The sequence below is a fragment of the Somniosus microcephalus genome, chromosome 7 (assembly GCF_052327205.1).
Source record: "Somniosus microcephalus isolate GS21.2 chromosome 7, FLI_Smic_1.0, whole genome shotgun sequence".
Classification (NCBI taxonomy): Eukaryota; Metazoa; Chordata; class Chondrichthyes; order Squaliformes; family Somniosidae; genus Somniosus; species Somniosus microcephalus.
This window is the reverse complement of record NC_140993.1, coordinates 32,648,226-32,675,140: the sequence shown is the minus strand read 5'-3', so window position 1 is coordinate 32,675,140 and position 26,915 is coordinate 32,648,226. Positions and strand designations below refer to the sequence as shown.

General features: G+C 43.9%; 1 protein-coding gene across 5 annotated transcripts in view; it reads left to right on the top strand.

Annotated features, from left to right (window-relative positions):
• ankrd12 (ankyrin repeat domain 12) overlaps positions 1-26,915 on the top strand; it is a 203,614-nt gene that overhangs the window by 43,083 nt on the left and 133,616 nt on the right. The window contains exon 2 of one of the 5 annotated variants that reach the window (XM_085992374.1): positions 2,490-2,584. The exons of the other annotated variants lie outside the window; for them this stretch is intronic. The gene's annotated coding sequence lies outside the window, so the exon portion shown is untranslated. The remainder of the gene's footprint in view (positions 1-2,489; positions 2,585-26,915) is intronic. 5 annotated transcript variants of the gene reach the window in all.

The window sequence follows — 26,915 nt, the reverse complement described above, 5'->3', positions numbered from 1 at the left end:
CCCCCCCCCCTCACCAATCGCCCTCTATCACTTTCTTTATGGTTGCTTAGTTCACGCCCGGCTTGTGGCTGTTCAACAACAAAAAATTCTGTTATAATAGTTGGTAATATTACACAACCCTAGTAATACTTTTTTGGGTGGCTGTTCTAATACCCTTGTGTATGATTCTGTTACAGCTTTACAATCTTGTGGTTTGGATGATTTTACAAAACTAATTTTACCTGAACCACTGGAATTTTATTTCCATCTTTGTAATGAGTTCTGACCAATTCTATTTCTAACAAGCAAACTGTTTTAATTTTCCCACTGAGACACCATAAGAACAAGCATATTTTGTATGTAATCTAATTTCTCATTGCAATATCATCCACGCTATTCGTGTATAATTAAACTATTATAGTAGACCATTAACACAGATTTTTATGCATTTTATTGTTACTTCATGCCATCATGCCCCGTCCTGATTTCTCGAGCAAGAAACGAATCCTTGCTTACTAACCCTGAACTTCATAATCCAGACTGCTCTCCTGCTGACTGTAGTTGTTGGTGCTGGGAGATTATGCAGCCCTGCTGCTGCTTTCTCGACAGTTTGAGAAATAGTCTGTGAAATAGATTTGTTTTTGGAAAATGTATTGTTTTGGTTTTGAAGGTTGCAAAAATTAATAATTTGAACTGGTAAATATTCTCAACAGACTAAATGTAATCACGGTAGAATCAAAGAATGGTGCAGTACAAAAACTGGCATTCTTAAGTCTATGCCAGTGTTTTTGCCAATTTGGTTCAATCCCATTCCCTTGCTCGTACCCCTTACCCTTTAATATTATTTTTCAAACAACTAGTATAATTCCCTTACTAAAGAATTTATGGGGTCTGCTTCTGCAACAGTTTGTGACATAGAATTCCACTTTATAGACACCTTCTATGCAAAGAATTTTTTCTAACCTCCCTTTTTTAAATTCTTTTTATGATCTTAAATTTGTGCCTTCCCTTTGCCATCTCATGGACTGGAGCACCTCTTACTCTGCCACTGTTGAAATGATTTTATTGAAGAACAAATTTAGTTCTGTGGTAATGCTTTTTTTGCCTGGATATAGTTTTTTCCTCAAGGCTTCATATAAATTGTTTCCAAGTTTGAAAATAAATACAGTAAAATCTGATTTTCAGAAAAAGATTTGAAGGTCTGTTTATGGGATTGTCAGTAAATCAGAATTTTAAGCAACACAATAATAACATTGCATCTATTATCATTGATAAAACCACCATATTTAATTCTTTGTAATTTTGTGCAATGAGATTAATGCATAAACTCATCAACCACTTGACCTACTTCTACCATGTTTTTAGCTAAACTAGCTCAGATGTATCTGCAGCAATGTCTGAGCTACATAATGAAAGGAAGCTGAAAGTCCAGAATGAGCATCAACTATTGCAACAAAAAAAAATGTTATTCTGCACTTTCTGTTTCTAATTAATATTCTTGCCAGTTGCAAGATGATTTATTAAAGGAAGTGTTAAGGGGACTGATTGCTTTTGTCGGTAATGGTCATTACTGTACTAACTGCAGTTCCTAAACTGCTTAAGCTGCTGTTGACCGCTATGGATGGCCAATTACTGCATATCTCAGCATTTATACTGGAGCTCACTCTTCAGTATTGCATTGTCTTCACTCCGAATATATTTTTGTGCAAAGCAGGATATATAAGGTTTGCAGATAGGGATGGTGTGACAAAAATTGATCATTGTATTTGTTCTGTACAAAAGTGACTTTCTTACGACTTAAAATCCAAAACGAAGCAGAAGTGCGACAGAATTTCTGGTGTGTGCCTTTACAATGACAGGAAATCCCAAAGGGCTTCACTAGCAATGAAGTGCTGTTGAAGTATAGTCACTGTTATAATGCAGGGAAATGTGGCATCCAATTTGCTCACAGCAAGATCCCACAAACTGCAATGAGAGAAATTACCCATAAAACATTTTAGTGGTGTTGGTTGAGGGATAAATGTTGACATGGACACTGCGAGAACACCCCGACTATTCTTCAAACAATTCCACAAGATCTTTTATGCCCAACTAAGAGGGCAGACAGGACTTTTATTTAATGTCGTGTCTGAAAACGGATATATTACTTCGACTCTGGGAATTAATTTGAAAAAGGATGGTTCTAGATAGACTGGTTATTATGTTATGGGTGGAATATTTGGGTTATCAGAAGCTCAGTAGAAAGTTAAGCCTAGTCTGCATAATTTACTTTGTTGTCATAATTGAGCTGTTGGCGCTGCCTGTAATTTTTTTAAATTTTTCCTCTTTTTCCACCCCACCCCACCCCACCCCATATTAAGTGTCTTGCTGATTACGGATCTCTGAATTGCTCTTATTTTGTGCTGTCAGATATCCTCTTTCTTGTTGAAATACTGGACTCTGTTTCACTGACCTTAATTCACTTGCTCTGTCCTTGAATGTTTAGCAATTTCACACTGTCTGTGTCTCAGATTTCAGCGTCTGCTCTAACACAACAGTGGACTCCAGGGAGTCGTGCACCAGCAATCTCCAGGATCCTCCAGTCTGCAGACCAGTGGAAACTTGAGTAGGAAGAAAGCTTATTCCTTTTTTAAAAAAAAGTCAACTGGGAATGTGACAGCACTGCAGTCTATTTAAATTATGTTTTTATAGACCGGTTCTCTGGTGGCTTAATGGACAAATATCCTGGTGTGATATTGAGCCATTTAAAGGATGGTCCCAAATTTGATGTATTCTTTAGCAAAATACTGCGGATGCTGGAAATCTGCCGAAGGGTTCGACCCAAAACGTTGACTTTATTTCTCTCTCCTCAATGCTGCCTGACCTGAGTGTTTCCAGCACTTTCTGCTGTTATTTTTGATTTATTCTTATCTTGGTGGGGCCGTGGAAGGAGTGGGCCTCTGGGCTAGTGAGAAATATTACCAGGTGGTTTCCTACTCTCTATTGCTGTCCTGTCACCCTTCTGAAATGTGTGTGAAGTATGATGTTGGCACGGACACGACCTGGCTCCGTGTTGATGCTCCCCCATGGTTGAAATTTGTTGTCTAGGTCTACAAATGAAGAATGGTTATTTGGGTGAGGTCACCACTGCTGCTGTTATCCCATGGATCTGTACCCGAGCATGAGTCTAACTAAGAAGGGAGGAAAATTAAGATGGATGTAGGTTAGTTGCTCTTCCATAGCACATGATATATAGACTTAATTTAAACAATGATGGACATCCCTTAAATCAAGCAATATTATTTAATTGCTATATATGTAAATTGAAAACACTTTGCACATAGAAGATTATATTTGTAGCCTCCATATTACAATTGAAAAAGTTTTCTATTAAAATCGTTTTGATAGAACTGTTTTAGTCTAATTGTTGATTACAATAACCAAGAGAAAAAAAGGGAGCAGTTCAACACAAATAACTGGTAGTATTTCTACCTGTTCTAGGCAGAAAGATGATGTTTTGCTTTCCTCATCATACTAATAACTATATTCTACAGCCGGTGATCTTTCTTTGAGCCTGTATGTTATTACACTGCGTATGCTGTCTAGTGTAATCACTAGAGTCCTTAATATTTTGAATATTCTAAGCCTATCGCGATCAAATTTCTTTTTTCTACCCTAACCCAACCCTTCCAACTTTATGTACAATTGCTGTGGTTGGTTCCCACCAACCCAACTTTTGCAAATATTCAAGTTGACCTTCTACTTGCATTTCCTCACAGATTTCAAAACCTCTTCCTTGCTCTTCAACCCACAATATTTTTTCTTTTTTAATAATGTGTAATTTATTTCTCAACCCTCTTGTCCTGAAGATAATATTTCATGGTGGGTGTGGTCCCTCTGGTGCCAACAGTCCTCAAAACCTCTCCCAATTAGCCATTCTTCACATGGCAGTGTATGTTGGCAAATACAGGAAACTTTCTTTTATCCGGCACGGACGGGACCGACGTGGTGCCGGTTCATCAAAAATTCCAGATAACCGAACACTATAGTAAAAGATACGGAGCTGAGAGCTCCGTATAAAGCAACAAACCCTGTTGCTAACAGCTTCAGAACAATCGGCACAAGTTGCAAGCATCTCTGTAGCTTAGCAACAGCTGCAGCCACACCCTTGCACAGCAACAAATGGAGTAAAAAAAGTAATATAAAGTTACCTGAACCTACTCCTGAATTTTGCCAGTTAACTGACATTTCCAGTTATTTAGGGGCCGGTTAATCGAAAGTTTCCTGTACCTTTTACTGTGGGGAACATCACAACTGAACTTGATCATGCCCTTTCCTTACACCCATAGTGCTTTCCAAGTGGGGTCAGAAATGACCACCTAAGAGCTGTGTTCCCGCTTTATTCTCCACCACCATGCTCCTCCCTCCATGCTCATGTTCTCTGCTCTGTCCTCTCCTCTCCCCATACCTGCATTGACTATTTCAGATGGCTCAGTGCACGTGCGCGGCAAGTGACGTTATCTGACCAGAGGAGTCCTGCGCATGTGCGCCATTAAAAAAAGGAAGTTCTCATTCCCTGCCAGTGTCCACTCCAATTTTTAATGGGCACCTCGTCCCAGCTAGTAGCTGGTGCAATCCATGACCTGTGAGAAGGATCTTGAAGTTGTATTCACACCCTCTAATTGGGTGTGTACAATTTGAACAAACTCATACTATCTACTAGTGTATGTATGAGGTTAATTATGTAAGATTCTGTAATACTCCACAATGAATGACTGACTAATCTAGGCTACTCATGGGTGTTATGATGTCCAAAAGGGTGCATTCCTTCACATACTGTGGCACTTTCCTAAAATATCCCTCTTTTGAGAAGTTGAGATGAACAGTGGTGAATATTCGAGCCAAGGCAGCTGGGTAGCCATATGTTTGGGATTACTGTTGGAAGTTAATGCCCAACAGTGCTTGTGCAGAATGATTCCGTCAGCATTGTTAGTGACAAAGGCTTATAATCCTGGTATGGTGATCAAAATAAAACTACCTGTGTACTTACACTGGGTAGACAGTACTCAAAAATACAGACCTATGTTCTATAATGCTTGGAAGGTGAGAATCTACCATCAAATTGGGAGGGAACAGGAAGTCTCTTGGGGTTACAAGACTGAGTTAATGAGATCTTCTTGAGACAGAAGGAGAATGGCTCCTACCTATTGGTTCAGTCCCCAAACAAACCTCTAGGGTCATTGACACATGCAACCGAGATTGGTTCATCTGGGCTGGGAAAGAACAATTTTGGTTTGGTTCTGATGTGAATTCCAGGGAACGGTGGATGCAGGGGGAGAAGTTTATGTTGTGTGTGTTAGGACTAGTATCTGCTACATTTAGACTGTTTCCATTTGTGGTTTGATCTGAAAATTAAAGAGTTTTTCAATTAATAAAATGTCAGCCACTTGATTACCTCAAATATCAATTTGGAAGCCTCCGAGACCTGTTTGCAAAATAAAGGAAACTTGGTTTTTAAATGCATAATGGTAGCAGTGTAGCAAGTGGAAATGAGCATAAATTATTAAAGTAAAATTCAATCAGCTTGGAATTCTTTACAGCAGAACCATATTCCCGATGGAAGAGGAGGCATTCCCAAAAATACTGTTTCAGCAATACTTATTAGATTTTTATTGTTTAATTTTATTAATTCATGGGATGTGGGCGCCACTGGCAAGGCCAACATTTATTGCTCATCCCTAATTGCCCTTGAGAAGGTGGAGGTGAGCCGCCGCCTTGAACCGCTGCAGTCCGTGTGGTGAAGGTACTCCCACAGTTCTGTTAGGGAGGGAGTTCCAGGATTTTGTCCCAGTGATGATGAAGGAGCGGCATTCTATTTCCAAGTCAGGATGGTGTGTGACTTGGAGGTGGTGGTGTTCCCATGCGCCTGCTGCCTTTGTCCTAGGTGGTAGAGGTCACGGGTTTGGGAGGTGCTGTCGAAGAAGCCTCAGTGAGTTGCTGCAGTGCATCTTGTAGATGGTACGCTCTGTAGCTATATTGTGCTGATGGTGGAGGGAGTGAATACATTAAGGTGGTGGATGGGGTGCCGAATAAGTGGGCTGCTTTGTTCTGGATGGTGTCGAGCTTCTTGAGTGTTGTTGGAGCTGCACTCATCCAGGCAAGTGGAGAGTATTGCATCACACTCCTGACTTGTGCCTTGTAGGTGGTGAAAAGGCTTTGGTGAGTCAGGAGTAGGGTTGCAGAAATCTGGGAATTTTTAAAAGAGGAAACTTTCCATGGGAATTTTCAGGAATTTATGGGAGTTTGGGGAATTTATGGGAATTTTGTTTTTTTGCACACTGACCCTTATATTACCTTTGTCATCAAAATAGACATACTGTTCCATGCAAATAAAAACAGGCTTGCAAATAAAAACAGGCTTTCAAAACTTTTAGATTATAATTTTGAACTTTATTGAACCCCCACAAAAAAGACCCATCTAAAATAAAGAGCGTCAGCTTATTTAGCCTGTAATTTGTCCTTATTTTGTCCCTTTGAGTCTTCTACTCATGAGTCTTCTACTCATCATTGCTCCTCCTGATTCTCTGACGTGTCCATTTCCTCCTCTGTCACTGTCTAGCTGTGTGGTGGACACTTCTGTATCTGGCTCAATAAGTTGTAGGTTCGCCCGGATAGCCACCAGTTTCTCCACTCTCTTGTTAGTCAGCCTGTTGCGCACCTTTGTATGCGTATTCCCAAAAAGTGACCAGTTTCGTTCAGAGGCCACTGATGAAGGTGGGATTTGGAGTATCACCGATGCAATGGGTGACAGGGCCTCAGATGCACAAAGTCCCTTCCACCAGGAATGTGCACTGATATGCTTGCATGATTCCCATATCCCGTCCCCATTCCAAAGACCTTGCTTGGTAGAGAACTTTGCCAGACTTCCCAGAACTTTGCCTACATCCAGATTGAGGTTGCGTGAGAGGGTAGAAATCACACTGTAAGCGCTGTTGATCTGTTCTCCAGAAAGTATTGGTCTCCCAACATGCTTTGGGTCCAGCATGTATGCTGCAGCATGAATCGGCTTGACACAAAATTCCTGACGCGTATTATGAATTGAACAATTGCCTTCTCCTCTGCTTTGAGCAGCAGGGATGTGGGTAGGGCAATGCTGATTTTGTTCTTTTAAATCAGCAAAAAGCCTGAGAACATCTGACAAGACAGCGTCATCTCCTTCAATCTGAGCAATTGCAGATGCTGCTGGTGAGAGTAGTTTTAAGGCTGCTAACCACTCTCCCAAAACACATCATCCAGCAATATTTTCTTGATGGTGGTTTCCATATCCCCAGACTAGGATATTGCCTTTTCTTGCAGCGACTCCTTACCCTCCATAAGGCTGTTGTACATTATGACAACGCCACCCCATCTAGTGTTGCTGGGCAGCTTCAGTGTGGTGTTGTCGTTTGCTTGTAGTTGTAGGTTGCTGCAACTACCTGTTTTCCCCTGACATACTTAACAACTTAAATAACAACAGAAAATGCTGGAAATACTCAGCAGGCCAGGCAGCATCCGTGGAGAGAGAAACACGAGTTAACGTTTCAGGTCTGGGACCCTTCATCAGAACTGGAAAAGGCTGGAGATGTAACAGATAACTGCTCTCGCCGTATCTTGAGATCCACGCTCAACGCCATGCGCCGCCACATGAACAACCTCGACCTCTCTCTTCAGCAGCACCGACGCACTCTATTTCAAAGCTGTCCGGGTCCACAGTTCCATTTCATCCTTCGACTCATCCGACGCTTCAACAAAAAACTCTTTCTTCCTTTCTGATGTCAAGGATCGCAAGCTTCATCAACTCGCGGACACCAATGCCCCTCCAGAACCACCTTCCCCGTTACTTTCCTCTGATCCCATCCCTTCTTCCAATCTCACCCCCTGCCGTGTTTTCACTATCCCCTCTGACCTTACCCTCTCTGACCCCGAACGATCAGTTCTCAGCAAAGGCCTGAGCTTCATCCCCTTACGCCCCCATCTGAATTAATTTCGAGCTCGGCACGATGCTGAGCTCTTCTTCCGTCACCTTCGTCTCCGTGCCCACTTCTTCCCCCTGCACGGCTGATCCTTTCTCCCGCTTTCTAAATTCTCGTTCTACTTGGACCCCTCCCTCTGGCCTCTTACCCTCCTCTAGATCTTTTCATTGCTAACTGCTGACATGACATCGGCCATCTCCATTTCTCTGCTCCCCTCTCTCACTCCAACCTACCTCCCTCTGAACTTGCAGCGCTCCGATCCAACCCTAACATTACCATTAAACCTGCTGATAAGGGTGGTGCTGTTGTTGTTTGGCGAACTGACCTCTACCGTGCGGAAGCTGAACGCCAACTCTCCAACACCTCTTCCTACCTCCGCCTGGACCATGACCCCACTAGCAAACATCAAGCCATTGTTTCCAAGTGTGTCACTGACCTCATCTCCTCTGGAGATCTTCCCTCCATGGCCGCCAACCTCATAGTCCCCCAACCCCGCACAGCCCGCTTCTACCTCCTTCCCAAGATCCACAAACAGGACTGCCCTGGTAGACCCATCGTTTCAGCCTGTTCTTGCCCCACAGAACTTATCTCTTCCTATCTCGACTTTTTTTCTCCCCTTGTCCAGTCTCTTCCCACCTACATTCGCGACTTTTCCGACGCCCTCCGTCACTTTAACAGTTTCCTGGCCCCAACTGTCTCCTTTTCACTATGGACGTCCAATCCCTCTACACCTCCATCCCCAACCAGGACGGCCTTCGGGCACTCCGTTTCTTCCTTGAACAGAGGCCCAACCAGTCCCCATCCACCACCACCCTCCTCCGCCTGGCTGAACTTGTTTTCACATTGAAGAACTTCTCCTTTGACTCCACTCACTCACTCCAAATTAAAGGTGTTGCTATGGGAACCCGCATGGGCCCTAGCTATGCCTGCCTGTTCATGGGACATGTGGAACATTCTTTGTTCCAGTCCTACTCAGGTCACCTCCCTCACCTCTTTTTCCGGTACATCGATGACTGTATTGGTGCCGTTTCCTGCTCTCGCCCTGAACTAGATAAGTTCATTCACTTTACTTCCAATTTCCACCCTTCCCTCACCATCACACGGTCCATCTCCGATTCTTCCCTTCCTTGACTTCTCCGTCTCCATTTCTGGTGATCGGCTTTCGACAAACATCCACTACAAGCCCACCGACTCCCACAGCTACCTGGACTACACTTCCTCCCACCCCGCTTCCTGTAAGGACTCTCTTCCGTTCTCCCAGTTTCTCCGTCTCCGCCGCGTCTATTCTGACTATGCCACTTTCCGTACCAGTGCTTCCGACATGTCTTCCTTTTTCCTCAACCGAGGATTCCCCTCTACTGTGGTTGACACAGCCCTTGACCGCGTCCGTTCTATTTCCCATACTTCTGCTCTCACCCCTTCCCCTCCCTCCCAGAATCACGATAGGGTTCCCCTTGTCCTCACCTTTCACCTCCACATTCAACGGATCATCCTCCGCCATTTCCGCCACCTCCAACGTGATCCCACCACCAAACACATCTTCCCCTCACCTCCCCTTTCAGTATTCCAAAGGGACCGCTCCCTCTGCGGCATCCTGGTCCACTCCTCAATCACCCCCAACAGCCCTTCTCCTTCACCTGGCACCTTCCCGTGCAAGTGCAGGAGATGCAACACATGCCCTTTTACCTCCTCCCTTCCCACTGTCCAGGGCCCCAAACACCCCTTCCAGGTGAAACAGCGATTTACTTGTACTTCTAGCAATTTAATATACTGTATTCGCTGCTCACGATGCGGTCTCCTCTACATTGGGGAGACCAAACACAGATTGGGCGACCGCTTTACGGAACACCTCCGTTCAGTCCATAAGGGTGAGCCTGAGCTTCCGGTCGCCTGTCACTTTAATTCACCGCTTCACTCCCGCTCTGATCTCTCTGTCCTCGGCCTATTACATTGTTGCAATGAAGCTCAACGTAAGCTCGAGGAACAGCACCCCATCTTTCGATTGGGCACTTTACAGTCTGCTGGACTCAACATCGAGTTCAACAATTTCAGATAATTATCCCTGCCCCCATTTTTCATGCAGTATGATTTTTGCCACTCCCATTTGCAACATTTCATCTTTCCTGCCTCTTACAAAAGTACAGGATGTTCTTTCTATTCCTGCCCCTCCCCCCCCCCCCCCCCCCCCCCACCCCCGCCTCTGCACCTGCTTAATATCTGTTACATCTCTAGCTTTTTCCAGTTCTGATGAAGGGTCCCAGACCTGAAACATTAACTCTGTTTCTCTCTCCACGGATGCTGCCTGGCCTGCTGAGTATTTCCAGCATTTTCTGTTATTTCAGATTTCCAGCATCCGCAGTATTTTGCTATTCTACTTAACAACTTGCTTGGCTCTCTTGTACAGTGTTTCCATGGTTCTCAAACCCACGATGTCCTTGAGGAGCAGGTTGAGCCCATGAGCTGCGCACCCAATAGACGTAATATGAGGGTAGGCCTCCTCCACTTGAGCCCAAGCAGCCTTCATATTCGCAGCATTGTCAGTAACTTCTGCAAAGACCTTTTGTGATCCAAGATTGTTGATGACCGCTTTCAGCTCATTAGCAATGTATGTGCCTGTTGTCCTTCGTGTCTGTGCTCTTGAAGAACACTGGGAGAGGAGTGGAGACGGTGTAGTTTATGATGCCCTCCCCTCGTACATTTGACCACTCATCTGAGATAACTGCAACACAGTCTGCCATCTCAATCGTTTCTTTGAGCTTTTCTTGGACTCTGTTATATTCAGCCTCCAGCAAATAAGGGAGGACCGTATGCGGGGTGAGCCTGTCGCATATACAGCTCGAGCAAGGCACTCATCTGCATTCTTCTGGCTATGGTTATCCATTGTATCAAATAACCTTCCAAGTGGGCCAGGAGTTGCTGATGATAAGGAGCCTGATGCTGAATGTGAACCATCATCTTCTTGAATGGAAGCAGAGGAACTCTGGGCTGACTGCTGTGAGCTTTGAGTGAAGTTGTTGCATTTGGATAAATGCTGCTGCATCTTTGTGGCATTCTTTACATATGGCTTTGTACAGTGTTTGCACATGTACACAGTCTTTCCATCTTTAATGCCGGAGTAAAATGCTTCCACACATCCGACGGTAAACATGGCATTGTTCTATGCAGAGAAATAAAGGGCATTCGTCTGTGTCGAACTGCGGTTGATCACGATTGCAACAGGGTGAGTAAATTTTTCCTGATGCTCCATGTGATGGGAGCATGACCTGTGCGCGCACGACGCTACATCCACTCATCCAACCAATCAGGACACATTTGTTCACAGTCACACATAAAACTTGTAATTATTAAAACAAGCCAAGTAAGAAGATAAACATATTGATTAAGAAATTCCTTAATAATTAAGATTCCATCTCTGTTAGTAATTTTAAGAGAGGACCTGCGGGGGGAAAAAATGAATATTATGCTAGCATGTGCTTTTTTGGACAAAATTCCCAAGCTAAACTTCCTGTGGAAATTTACTGGAAACTTTCCACCCCTTCGCAACCCTAGTCAGGAGGTGAGTCACTCACTGTAAAATACCCAGCCTCTGACCTGCTCTTGTAGCCATAGTATTTATGAGCTGGTCCAGTTGAGGTTCTGGCCAATGGTGACCCCGCAGGATATTGATGGTGGGAGATTTGACAATGGTAATGCCGTTGAATGTCATGGGGTGGTGGTTAGATTCTCTCTCGTTGGTCATTGCCCGGCACTTGTGGCACGAATGTTATTTGCCACTTATCAGCCCAAGCCTGACTGTTGTCCAGGTCTTGCTGCATGCGAGTACTGACTGCTTGATTATCTGAGGATTTGCGAATGGATCTGAACTCTGTGCAATCATCAGCAAACATCCCTCCATCATAAGGTCAGAAGTGGGGAAGGTCATTGATGAAGCAGCTGAAGATGGTTGGGCCTAGGACACTGCCCTGAGGAATTCTTGCAGCAGTGTCCTGGGGCTGAGATGATTGGCCTCCAACAGCCACAATCATCTTCCTTTGTGCTAGGTATGACTCCAGCCAGTGGAGAGTTTTCCCCTTGATCCCTATTGACTTCAGTTTTACTCTGGTTCCTTGATGCCAAGGGCAGTCACTCTCCCCTCACCTCTGGAATTCAGCTCTTTTGTCTATGTTGTGGACCAAGGCTGCCATGAGGTCTGGAGCCAAGTGATCCTGGCAGAACCCAAACTAGGCATCGGTGAGTAGGTTATTGGTAAGTAAGCTTTGCTTGATAGCACTGTCGAGGACATCTTCCATCACTTTGCTGATGATTGGGAGTAAGCTGATGGGGCGGTAATTGGCCGGATTGGATTTGTCCTGCCGTTTGTGGGCAGGACAACACCTGGGCAATTTTCCTTTTTTGCCGGGTTGATGCCAGTGTTGTAGCTGTACTGGAATAGCTTAGCTAGAGGCGCGGCTCGTTCTGGAGCACAAGTCTTCAGCACGACAGCCGGAATGTTGTCGGGGCCCGTAGCCTTTGCCGTGTCCAGTGCACTCAGCTGTTTCTTGATATCGCATGGAGTGAATAGAATTGGCTGAAGACTGGCATCTGTGATGGCGGGGACCTCGGGAGGAGGCCGAGATGGATCCTCCACTCGGCACTTCTGGCTGAAGATGGTTGTGAATGCTTCAGCCTTGTCTTTTGCACCCACAAGTGACTCCACCATCGTTGAGGATGGGGATGTTCTTGTTGGCTCCTCTTCCCTTTAGTTGTTTGTTTGTCCACCACCATTCATGACTGGGTGTGGCAGGACTTCAGAGCTTTGATCCGATCTGTTGGTTATGGGATCTCTTAGCTCTGTCTATAGCAAGATGCTTCTGCTGTTTAGCATGCATGTAGGCCTGTGTTCTAGCTTTTTAGGTACGCTTGGTGCTGCTCCTGGCATGCTTTTCCTACACTCTTCATTGAACCAGGTTTGGTCGCCTGGCATGATGATGGTAGAGTGAGGAATATGCTGGGCCATGAGGTTACAGATTCTGGTGGAATACAATTCTGCTGCTGCTGATGGCCCACAGCGCCTCATGGATACCCAGTTTTGAGCTGCTAGATCTGTTCTGAATCTATCCCATTTAGCACAGTGGTAGTGTGAAGATGGGCCTTTGTCTCCACAAGGACTGTGCGGTGGTCACTCCTACCATTACAGTCATGGACAGATATATCTGTGACCAGTAGATTGGTGAGTACGAGGTCAAGTAGGTTTCTCCCTCGTGTTGGTTCTCTCTCCACCTGCTGCAGGCCCAGCCTGGCAGCTATATCCTTCAAGACTCGGCCAGCTCGGTCAGTAGTGGTGCTACCAAGCCACTCTTGGTGAAGGACATTGAACGCCCACCCAGAGTACATGCTGTGCCCTTGCTACCCTCAGTGATTCTTCCAAGTGGTGTTCAATATGGAAGAGTACTGATTCATCAGCTGAGGGAGGGCAGTAGATGGTAATCAGCAGGAGGTTTCCTTGCTCATGTTTGACTTGATGCCATGAAACTTCATGGGGTCCGGAGTCAATGGTGAGGACTTCCAGGGCCTCTTCCCTCCCGAGTGAATACCACTGCTACTACTACCGGTGGGACAGGACATATCCAAGGATGGTGATGGTGGGGAGTCTGGGACATTGGCTGAAAGGTATGACTCTGCGTGTATGACTATGTCAGGCTTGACTAGTCTGTGGAACAGCTCTCCCAATTTTGCCCAGATGTCAGTGCGGAGGACTTTGCAGGGTTGACTGGCCTGGGTTTACATTTGTCGTGTCTGAGTCCAATGCCTAGGTCGATGCCTGGTTGTCCGTCCGTTATTCTTAAATCAACTTTGTCGTAGTGGTTTGATACAACTGAGTGGCTTGCTAGGTCATTTCAGAGGGCATTTAAGAGTCAACCACATTACTGTGGGTCAGGAGTCACATATAGGCCAGACCAGGTAAGAACAGCAAGTTTCTTTCCCTAAAAGACATCAGTGAACCAGTTGGGTTTTTACAACAAGCCGTTTCATGGTAATCATTATTGATACTAGCTTTTTATTCCAGATTTATTTAAATTCTCCAACTGCCGTGGTGGGATTTGAACGGATCATTAGTCCAGGCCTCTGGATTACTAGTCCCGTAACATAACCACCATTGCGTGGTTGCCACTATTTGTGAAATGATGAATTGAAGTTCTCAAAATAATGGGGAGGAAAGAGAATTAAGCACCTCCTCATCGGTATTCTGCCCTTCAGCAACACATCTGCAAGCCTAGGATTCGATTGCTGATGAAATCCACAACCACAGTGCACCCCCCAATTGCTTAACTGATATCAGAGCATAAACTTTTCCAATGGACAAAACTAAAGACAAGCTGCTCCGCTACGATCAAAATCTCCACATCACAGCCTCGATTCGACTCGGCTCGGCTGCTCGCTCTGCGTCAGTCAGAAGCTGTGGAACCTTGGTGCCCTGTTTACCATTGCCAAAACTGCCTATTTACATCTCTGCTACACCACCTGCTTCTCACTCACCTCACATCATTGTCACCATAACACTCATTCATGCCTTTGTTACCTGCAGGCTCAACTTCTTCAACGCTCTCTTCACTGGCCTTCTGAGCTCCATCCTACATACTGGACACTCAATCTCATCCTATCCTGCACTGTCTGGCTCCTCTGTTGCCCTTGTTCTTATCCTTCCCATCCCCAATGCATTAAATTCAAGATCATCATTCTTATTTAGGGATGCTTGTTTGCCTTTGTCTGTCCCTACCTTTGCAGCCTCCTTCAGCTCTACTTGAAGTCATAACGGCACAGAAGGAGGCCATTCGGCCCATCGAGTCTGTGCCAGCTCTCTGAAGAGCAATCCAATCAGTCCCATTCCCCCACTCTATCCCCGTAGCCCTACACGTTTATTTCCTTCAAGTGCCTATCCAGCCTCCCCTTGAAAACATTGAGTGTCTCCGCTTCCACCACTTCCGTCAGCAGCGAATTCCAGATCATCAACCCTCGCTGCGTAAAAAAAGTTTTCCCTCACATCCCCCCTGCATGCCATTTGGTTTTCACACGATATTTGTGATCTGATCTTGCAAATAAGAGGTTTTGTGCTATTGTCACACATCAAAGTAGCATTGCATTTATTGTGATTGATTGACAGTCCTAATGTCAAAAGAATAGTGGGATTCAATGCAGAGGATCTTTGTTAAGTTTCTTGAGATTGTTTCGATGCAAGAACTCTGAGCATTTGGCATGTGTATTCCCTGGGAATCCCCATGCATGAGGTATCCAGCTGTTTGTGTATATGTGTATAGAGCAGCAGTGATACCCGCCCTGCTGTATGCCTCAGAGACATGGACCGTGTACAGCAGGCACCTCAAAGCACTGCAGAGGTACCACCAACGCTGCCTCCGCAAGATCCTGCAAATCCATTGGCAGGATAGGCGCACCAATGTCGGTGTTCTTGCTCAGGCCAACATCCCCAGCATCAAAGCTCTATCAGCTCCGATGGGCGGGTCACATTGTCCGCATGCCCGATAAGAGACTCCCAAAACAAGCGCTCTACTCGGCGCTCCGGCACAGCAAGAGAGCCCCAGGTGGGCAGAGGAAACGCTTCAAGGACACCCTCAAAGCCTCCTTGAAAAAGTGTAACATCCCCACCGATACCTGGGAATCCCTGGCCCAAGACTGCACAAAGTGGAGGCGAAGCATCCGGGAAGGCGCCGAACATCTTGAGTCTCTTCGCCAGGAGCAAGCAGAAGCCAAGCGCACGTCAACCCAAGCACCCCACCCACCACTTCAACCACCATCTGCCCCACCTGTGACAGAGACTGTAGGTCCCGCATTGGACTCATCAGGCACCTGAGAACTCATTTTTAATGTGGAAAGCAAGTCATCCTCGGTTCCAAGGGGCTGCCTAAGAAGAAAAGATATACAGCTGTGGCCCAGGAGTGTCAGCTGTGGCTCAGTCAGTAGCACACTCGCCTCGGAGTCAGAAGGTTATGGGTTCAAGTCCCACTCCAGGGACTTGCGCACATAAAGCTAGGCTGACACTCCAGTGCAGTGCTGAGGGAGTGCTGCACTGTCGGAGGTGCCGTCTTTTGGATGAGACATTAAACCGAGGCCCCGTCTGCTCTCTCAGGTGGATGTAAAAGATCCCATGGCACTATTTCGAAGAAGAGCAGGGGAGTTATCCCCGGTGTCCTGGCCAATATTTATCCCTCAACCAACATAACAAAAACAGATTATCTGGTCATTTTCACATTGCTGTTTGTGGGACCTTGCTGTGTGCAAATTGGCTGCCACGTTTCCCACATTACAACAGTGACTCCACTTCAGAAGTACTTCATTGGCTTTGAGACGTCTGGTGGTCGTGAAAGGTGCTATATAAATGCAAGTCTGTCTGTCTTTTCTTACATATATGCAGAATTATTTATTCTGCCCAATTTATTTGCTGTTTTTAATTATCAATTAATTTAATTAAATTAAACCAAAGCTGGTTTAATGTAATGTTCTGTCATCTGAGAAACTGAAAATGTAGTGGGGATCCTAGGCAAATTCCAATACATCTTCCTGCAATCAGGGTTATTGTTAGATCCATGCTATGTAAAGCAGAAAGTGAAAGCTACTTATTTTGGTTCTTATCACAATCCATTTATGGAAACTGTCTTCAGGTCATTTGGACAAGATGGCTAAACCCCAAACTGCAACAATAACATTGGGTGAAAGTGTAATTGGTGTTCCATTACCCCTCCCCAACATCCTTAACATGAATGGAGAAAAGACAAGATTTCCCCTGTATTTTCATTGGAAACCTGTTCTGGTATCTGGATGAAAATAAGGACAGTTATTCAGTAGTTTATAACTAGTGTAAATGTTATTCATTCAAGCTCTCCAAGCTACTGCTGCTTATGCATTGGCAAGCACTGGTACTCGTCAATTACTAAATGTTGCTATTTACAAAACAACATTTATGAAGCTAAAATTATACAAAATGTTCTATCTACAGCCCTTTCCATACAAAATGTGAATTCCTTTCACTTTGAATATTTCTCTGCTTCTTTCTCAATTAGATTGGATGCTTCAGAAATCTACATGAACTGTCATGGATCATAAAATGCATACATCTTTAGTATAAAAACATAGACAGTGACATTTGCTAGTCATGTTTGGCCTTAACTTGTTTCTCCCTCCTCCCTCCATTCAAAACTGTCCTGAATGGGTTGTAATACTGGAATCTATTTTGTCATTATTTGTAAATCTGTTTTTATAATACACCACATTTTAGATGCATCACCTTCAAGTGAACACACAACTGCTTTTCTGAAATTGATGTGCACTTTGGGAATCTTCAGTAGCTTAAAAATGGATGGTACTAAAAAGAAGTTTAAAGTTTATTTTCAAAGATAGGAGGGCAAGATGTTTTTCTCCAGTTATAAGGAAGAATTGCATAACAAACATTAAGCATTATTGCTTTAACAAAGGTATGCCAGAATTGCAAAGAAGTAAATATTGAAACCCAGACCCAAATTATACCATGGGTTGCTAGTGTATCAACATTTGAAATAAATTGGATAATGTCTCCGCCAAAATAACAGAGTGAACAGTTTCAAATGAATACATTTAGCAGCTGATAATATGTCTTAACTGGATTCTCTGAGGGTCAGTTGGTTTGTTCCACGTAAGCTGAATTTGATGTTTTTAGATTTAGCAAAAACAGATTTTGTAAATGATATACCATATTGGTCCTGAAATTATTAACCTGAATTGTGATGCGTCTGTGGCTCTCCCTGACACGGCTTCCTGCAGTTTTGGTAGACTTCCCTTAATCACTACCTTGTCACTTTTCTAGTTTCAAGCTGCTTCGTAAAGAATAAATCAGCTGACTTTCATAAAGCTTTGAATGATTTTAGTACTTGTTGTCTAGTAATTTATATTTCAAACTTTATAATGCATAATCACTGTGTTTGACCTTGTATATAACTTGGATGAAATGTTTGCAATACAGGGGATATTGATAAATTCTGCTGTTTCATTTTCAAGCAAACTTAATACTTGGTAACAAATGTAATTTGGTTTTGGGTTATTCTGAATTGGTTGGGAGATAGGAAACAGAGAATAGGGATAAAGGCAGTGTTCTCTGATTGGCAGGATGTCGCAAGCGGTGTTCCCCAGGACAGGTTGCATAGACTTGGTATTGTATTCCCTTGAGTATAGAAGGTTGAGGGTTAATCTACTCCCTTTAAAATGATAAAGGGATTCTATAGGGTAGATACTGAGAAACTACTTCCTCTGGTGGGGGAATCCAAAACAAGGGAGTACAACCCTAAAATTAGAGCTAAGCCAGTTAGGAGTGAAATCAGGAAGCAATTTTTCACACCGAGTAGTGGATATCTGGAACTCGCTGTGGATGCTGGGCCAATTGAAATTTTCAAGACTGAAGTCAATAGGTTTTTGTTAGGTAAGGGTATCTAGGCATATGGATCAAAGGTGGGTAAATGGAGTTGATGTGTAGATCAGCCTTTCCTGGCATGTCAAATCCATTGATGTCCAACTGAATCTTACTGAGAATTATCACCAGTGCACTTTTATCGACACCAACACCTTGGCTGCCTGTGCTTGCAAACATCGCACCATCACACTTATGTCGCGGATATGCAGTCTCCAGAGAATACAACTGCTACACCAGCAAAGACATGCTGATCCAGGCCGCCTTGAACAACCTACCATCAACCCGTCTCCAATCTAGAAGGCCGTTTTGGACCAAAGCCCTTCAGCGATCTCCCCTCCGCCTTGATGACCGATGGCGAAATGCTTGGAAGAACTATGATGTACGGAATGGATTCCTTATAGAGGACCCCACAGTACAACCTGAAGAATCAAACCTTCCTTACAAACAGTGGACAACCATCAACCGCCTCAGAACCGGTCATGGTAGATCCTGCCACCTTCTCCATAGATGGAAGATTAAAGCACCCCATCATGCGACTGTGGAGCTCCTAATCAGACCCTGGAACACAGCATCGAGCACTGCCCTCAGAGGAAATTCACAGGCAGCCTACAAGATATCCAGGCTGTTACACCGGAAGCTTTGGCCTGGGTATCTGAGTTAGATATTAACATTTGATTTGCTTTGCTACTACCATACGAAAGAAGAACAAAGAAGAACTGAATGGCCTACTCCTGTTCCTATGTTTCCATATATGGTAACTATGCTTTCATTCACAAAGTTCACAATAGCACTAGCAGTTTTAACACACTTTAGAAAGTAATGGTGAAATAGAACTATTACCATTAATAACACTACCTAGAAACATTGTAGATTTAAAATTTAAAAATAATCCGTAACCTATGCGGCACCAGTAGCTAGTTGGGCAATACATACCGAGCAGGTAAAGGATAGGGGCAGGTAAGGAGAAGAGACGCAAGCAGCCATGTCAGATAAGGCAATGTGAAACATTGTGTCATAGAAAAGATATAAAATTCTAATTTGCATAACTAAACTAAAAGATAGTGACTAAAATAATGAATCGTGCTGTACATGTGACTTTTGAAATATGCATTAATATTAGGCCTGGGAAGGTGGATATAACAGGTTCTACTTGTGTTTTGCCTTGAGTAGGTTCTGCAACAAGAAAGCTTTTTCCTTACAACCAACCTTTCAAAAGAAAAATCCAGCTGGTAGAAAGTGGTGAATAGAATTGAGTATACAATAGATTAGCCATGCAGGTTATTTGAGTGATGTATTATGCCAATCACTAAGGTGCTTTTAAGTTGGTATGTACCATTTTACTTGCTGGATGAACAACATTATTTCTTTGAGTATCAGTCAATGATGGATAAGGGACAGATTGTCATTATTTACCATTATAGGACCCTTTATTGTTTGCTTTTTCTGTTTCTCCAGTTTCTCTCCAATCTCCCCTCATGACCTCTCCACGCTCATCTTGTCCACGAGACCCACCTCCTGCTCCCTCAACCCTATTCCCACCAAACTTCTGACCACCCAACTTCCTTTTCTGGCTCCCATGTTAGCTGACATTGTCCCCCTGTCCCTCAAATCTGCCGTCATCACCCCTCTACTCAAAAAAAAAAAAAAAAAAAAAAAAAAAAAAAAAAAAAAAAACCTTTGACCCCTCTGTCCTTGAAAACTACCGCCCCATTTCCAACCTCCCTTTCCTCTCAAATCCTTGAACGCGTTGTCGCCTCCCAAATCAATGCCCACCTTTCCAGCAACTCCATGTTTGAATCCCTCCAATCAGTTTTCCGCCCGCCACAGAACCGAGACGGCTCTCATCAAAGTCACAAATGACATCCTTTGTGACTGTGACAAAGGTAAACTATCCCTTCTCGTCCTTCTTGTCTGCAGCCTCTGACACGGTTGACCACTCCATCCCTCTCCATCGTCGTCCAGCTGGGTGGGACTGCACTTGCCTGGTTCCATTCTTATCTATCTAATCGTAGCCAGAGAATCACCTGCAACGGCTTCTCTTCCGGCTCCCGCATCGTTGCCTCTAGTGTCCCCAAGGATCTATCCTTGGCCCTCTCTTATTTCTCATCTGCATGCTGCCCCTTGGCGACATCATCCAAAAACACAGTGCCAATTTCCACTTTCACGCTGACGACACCTAGCTCTACCTCACCACCACTTCTCTTGACCCCCTCCAAGGCCTCTAAATTGTCCGAAATCCAGTTCTGGATGAGCAGAAATTTTCTCCAATTAAATATTGGGAAGACCAAAGCCATTGTTTTCGGTCCTCACCACAAATTCCATTCCTTCGCCACTGACTCCATCCCTTTCCCTAACATCTGTCTGAGGCTGAGCCACACGGTTCGCAACCTTGATGTCATATTTGACCTTGAAATGAGCTTCCAACCACACATCCACGTCATAACGAAGACCGCTTATTTCTGCCTCCGTAATATCGCCCGTCTCCGGCCTTACCTCCGCTCATCCGCTGCTGAAACCCTCATCCAGACTTGACCATTCCAATGCACTCCTGGCTGGCCTCCCACATTCTACCCTACGTAAACTTGAGGTCATCTGAAACTCGGCTGCCCCTGTTCTAACTCTCACCAAGTTCCATTCGCCCATCACCCTTGTGCTCACTGACCTACATTGACTCCTGGCCAAGCAATGCCTTGATTTTAAAATTCTCATCCTTGTTTTCAAATCCCTCCACGGCCTCGCCCCTCCCTATCTCTGTAATCTCCAGCCCCCCCCCCCCCCCCCCCGAGAGATCTGTGCTCCTCCAGTTCTGCCCTCTTGAGCATCTCTGATTTATAATCGCTCAACCATTGGTGGCCATGCCTTTTGTTGCCTAGGTCCGAAGCTCTGGAATTCCCTGCCTAAACCTCTCCACCTCTCTTTCCTCCTTTAAAACCTACCTCTTTGACCAAGCTTTTGGTCATCTGCCCTAATTTCTCCTTATGTGGCTCTGTGTCACATTTTTTGTCTTATAATTCTCCTGTGAAGCACCTTTGGATGTTTTACTACATTAAAGGTGCTATATAAATACAAGTTGTTGTTCACCTTTTATGTAACTATCTCTTATTAGTATTTAAAATATATCTCTTTTGTAACCTTCACAATCTTGACTTTGGCTGCGATGACGAGAAAGGAATAATAGACATAGTTTCTATTATGTGTGTGTTTGTGGCTGCTTCACTAATAGAAAAATCACATGTTTAGTACCAGTTTTCTGTCTCATTTCTCCATTATGCCAAGTGTCAGACTCAATTTCTATGTCACATTTCAATAAAGGTATAAAGAAAAGCAGGAGTCACAATGTCTGTAACCTCTCTCTGACTTTATACACATTTTTATATAAAGAAAGCAAGCCAGGGTTGTGCGCTGCAATCCAAAAAGCAATTAAACTCGGACATCACCTAGTGTTTACTTAACAGTAATTAAACTTTGTGTCATTAAAGAAACATATCTTCACCTTAGCAGCAGACTAATAAATTGTGCACTAAATTATATAATATGCTCCTTACAGAAGTCTCTTATCCAGTGTCACATAAGCAATGACGCAGAAGATCCAGTTGTCTATTAATAATTTAAAACGGTACATCTCGCATACATTTCCTTTCCATGCATTTCTCCATCATATGCAAATTTCTGTCATGCTTCAAAAAGAAGGCAAGTCATTTGACGCAGGAGCTAGAGTATAATGTCTGAGCTGAAAAGCCAGGGTTGTGACCTTCAGCCTCGAGCACATAGACTGTGGCCTTGAAGGAATGCTACTCACCATAGCTGCAGATCATATATTCTGCATTAGATTGTACAACATGACCCTTATATTTAAAAAAAAAAAAAAATGTTTTATTCGGCTTAAGCATGACCAGCCCCATAGATTTGTTAGTAATATAAATAAAAATACAAAATGCTGGACATACGGGGATCAGAAAACAGATAGTAAAGAGAAAAATATAGTTTAACATTTTGGATGTTGAAGATGCTGATAAAGGTTCTGTCTTTTTTCCTCTTTACAAATGCTGAAGACCTGCTGTATGTTTCTAACAGTTTGTTAATGTTTATTTTCTAGCATTTAAGAATCTATTTAATCCAAATAACTTCTTCTTTCACTTCTATCTCTTCCTTCTCTCTTTCCCTGCCCCCACGTGTATTTCATGCAGCTTTCGAATGGCTTTGTGTAATGAGGTTTACTGAAAAGAAGTGGGTGAAAGTAATGTTATCCTTTGCCTTTAATAAGGATCAACGGTGTCTTTGTGTAAACTATCTATTAAGAACATAAAAATGGAAAATTTCTGTTCATTTTAAGTCCCATCTCATCAGTGCTTATAATACAAGGTTGAAAAGTGTGGCAACTCTCCACATGGGCATTCTCCTGTAAAAACTGCAAAGTTAAAGTATTTATTGAAGTAATTAAAGAAATATTTTGTGCCTACATGCTTGAGTATTCTTCCAAAGTAATGTTGCTAAGAGCTTGAGTTATGTCTAATAAAATGTGGGAGGGAAAAACAAAGGAAGAAATGGGACATTTCCTACATTGAATAATTCTGTTGTAAGAAAGCTAGTTGTGAACAGCTGCCTTAGAATCATAGAATCTTACAGCACAGAAGACAGCCATTCGGCCCATCGTGCATGTACCAGCTCTTTGAAAGAGCGATCCAATTAGTCCCACTCCCCTACTCTTGGCCGTAGCCCTGCAAATTTTCCCTTTTCAAGTGTATCCAATTCCCTTTGAAAGTTACTATTGAATCTGCTTCCACCACCTTTTCAGGCAATGCATTCCAGATCATCATAACTCAGTGTGTCAAAAGAATTCTCATCTACACCTGGTTCTTTTACCATTCATTTTAAATCTCTCGACTCTGGTTACCAACCCTCCTGCCAGTAGAAACAGTTTCTCCCTATGCACTTTAGCATAACTTCCATGCTTTTGTACTCTGTGCCTCTATTTATAAAACCCAGAATCCCGTATGCTTTTTTAACAGCCTTATTGACAGGTTTGTGTATCTGAACCTCCCCAGGTGTATCTGTTCCTGCACCCCCTTTAAAATTGTGCCATTTATTTTATATTGCCTCTCCTCATTTTTCTTTCAGTTCACATTACTCTGCATTAAATTTCATTTGCCATATGTTTGCCCATTTCACCAGTCTGTTTATGTCCTCCTGAGGTCTGCTGCTGTCCTCCTCACTGATAACTGCATTTCCAAGTTTGTTGTCATTTGCAAATTTGACTACCCTTTTGTTCTTTATATGTTTATAAAAGACTTCAGTACACTTTCTTAGCCCCTCTTTTTTCAGCTCTCCTCTGCATGTTCTGTATTCTGCTTGATTCACTACTGTATTATGAACGTGACATTTGTCATAAGCCTCTTTTTCTGTATTATTTTAATATCTCTTTTTAGTCATCCAGGAAGCTCTAGCTTTGGATGCCCTTCCTTTGCCCCCTCGTGGGAATGTGTCTAGTCTGTACCTGAACTATCTCCTCTTTGATGGCCTTCCATTGCTCAATTACTGTTTTGTCTGCCAATCTTTAACTCCAATTCACCTGGGCCAGATCCCTTTTCAACTCATTGAAGTTAGCTGTCCTCCAGTTAATTATTTTCATGCCTGAATGTTCTTTGTCCTTTTCCATAACTACTCTAAACCTGATACTTTGATCACTGTTCCCCAAATGCTCCCCCATTGAAACATGCTCTACTTGCCCCACTACATTCCATAGAACTAGATACAGAACTGCTTCCTTCCTTGTTGGGCTGGAAACATACTGATCAAGAAAGCTCTCTTGTACATATTTCAGGAATTCCGCCCTCTCTGCACTTTACACTTACTATCCCAGTCTATAATTAGGATAATTATACTACCTTCACCACATGGACTGCAGCGGTTCAAGAAGGCGGCTCACCACCACCTTCTCGAAAGCAATTAGGGAATGGCAATAAATACTGGCCCTGCCAGCGACGCCCACATCCTAGGAACGAATAATAAAAAATAAAGTCCCCCATTATCACTACTCTAGTTCTTGCAACTTTCTTAAATTTGCCTGCAAATTTCCTCCTCTATTCTCACACTTTGGCCTATAGTAGACAGCCAGTAGCTTAATAGCTCCTCGATTGTTCCTTATTTATAACCAAATAGATTCTGTCTTTAATCCCTCAACTAAATTATCCCTTTCCGGTACTGTAATTGTCTCTTTGATCAATACTGTCACCACCCCTCTTTTTCCTTCCCTATCTTTCCTGAATACCTTGTAGCAAGGAATATATAAAGTTCCCAATCCTCCCCTTCCTTGAGCCAGGTCTCTGTTATTGCCACCATATCATAGTCCCACGTGGTGACTTGTGCCTGTAGCTCCCCAACCTAATTTATCACACTGCGTGCATTTACGCATATGCACATCAAACCCATTTTAGACTACCTCGCATTTATCCCCGTCTGATCTCTCCTATTTCTGAACTTTTTTTACTCAAATTCTCTTTGTCTTACCTCGTCCTCTGTGCACCTTGTTTCTCCTCTCTAATGCTTCACCCTGGTGCACCTCCCCCTGCCAAATTAGTTAATACCCTCCCCCACAGCACTATTTAACCTGCCCGTGAGCACATTGGTCCCAGCCCTGTTGAGGTGCAACCCGGCCATCTTGTACAGGTCCCTCCTGTCCCGGAACTAGCCCCAATTCCCCAGGAATCTGAAGCCATCCCTCCTGCACCATCTCTCCAGCCATGCGTTGGCCTGTATTATCTTACTGTTCCTATACTCATTAGCACATGGCACTGAGAGTACAATCCAGAGATTACTACCTTTTTGAGGTCCTGCTTTTTAACTTCCTCCCTAGCTCCAGAAACTCTGACTGCAGGACCTCAACTCTTTTCCTTCCTATGCCATTGATTCCTATGTGGACCATAACTTCCAACCGTTTCCTCTTTCTCCCTCATTGTTCTGCACCCTCTCCGTGATCTAATTTACCCTGGCACTGGGAAGGCAACACATGTGGGACTCATGTTGGCGGTTGCAGAAACGTCTGCCTGTCCACTACTGGAGGGGGAGCAGGAGAAATTTCTTTCAACCCTCACTTCTTATGAACTTTAAACATATGTTTCTGCTGCTACACCATCAATTTTATCTTCTCTTTATAGTGCAGAACCACTTCAAGAAGCACTGAGTCATAGAGTTATACAGCACGGATAGAGGCCCTTCGGCCCATCGTGTCCGTGCCGGCCATCAAGCCCTGTCTAATCTAATCCCATATTCCAGCATTTGGTCCGTAGCCTTGTATGTTATGGCATTTCAAGTGCTCATCCAAATGCTTCTTAAATGTTGTGAGGGTTCCAGCCTCCACAACCCTTTCAGGCAGTGAGTTCCAGACTCCAACCACCCTCTGGGTGAAAAAGTTCTTTCTCAAATCCCCTCTAAACCTCCCGCCCTTTACCTTGAATCTATGCCCCCTAGTTATTGACCCTTCTACTAAGGGAAAAAGCTCCTCAGTATCCATCCTATCTATGCCCCTCATAATTTTGTACACCTCAATCATGTCCCCCCTCAGCCTCCTCTGCTCCAAGGAAAACAAACCCAATCTGCCCAGTCTTTCTTCATAGCTGAAGCGTTCCAGCCCTGGTAACATCCTGGTGAATCTCCTCTGCACTCTCTCCAAAGCGATCACATCCTTCCTGTAGTGTGGCGACCAGAACTGCACACAGTATTCCAGCTGTGGCCTAACCAGTGTTTTATACAGCTCCATCATAACCTCCTTGCTCTTATATTCTATGCCTCGGCTAATGAAGGCAAGTATCCCATATGCCTTTTTTACCACCTTATCCACCTGTTCCGCCGCCTTCAGGGGTCTGTGTACTTGCACACCCAGATCCCTCTGCCCCTCCGTCTTGCCTAGGGTCTTGCCATTCATTGTGTATTCCCTTGCCTTGTTAGTCCTGGGTTTCCCAATTAAATGGAATCCTTCCTGTTTACGTTGCAGGGCAGTTTCCATAGCATTGGAGCAACAGATCGTCCTGCATGTACAACTTGTATATGTGCATTTGTTTTAAAATTGTTATTTGCAACTTTATTTCTGGAAGCCATTTCTTCCCAGTTGCTGAAAAAGATCCATATAGGCTTAGTGATCAGGAAGCTGCATCACTCAGACAGAAAAAATGGCAGCCAACAACAACAGCAGCCTCTACTTTTGTTACTAACAGCACTGTTGCCTTCAAAGATGATAGGGAAAAATCACCTATTTACAACACTGTTGGAGAAGTCGGTGACACCATCAATAGCATTGCTGTAAGCTGGTTTTGGGTCATGTGGGTGGGTGGGTATCCAGCCAGGGATGCAGCCTGCCTTCGGGGTGATGGGTGATAGTTTCATGGCCATATAGTATTACTAGTTGCAAAACAGCCACCCTGCCATCCAGCCACCCCGACACCCAGTTGAAAAACTGCAAAATAAGTGAACTTGTCTTAAGTTTTGGAAATTTACCTTGTACATAGAGTTTTGCATGT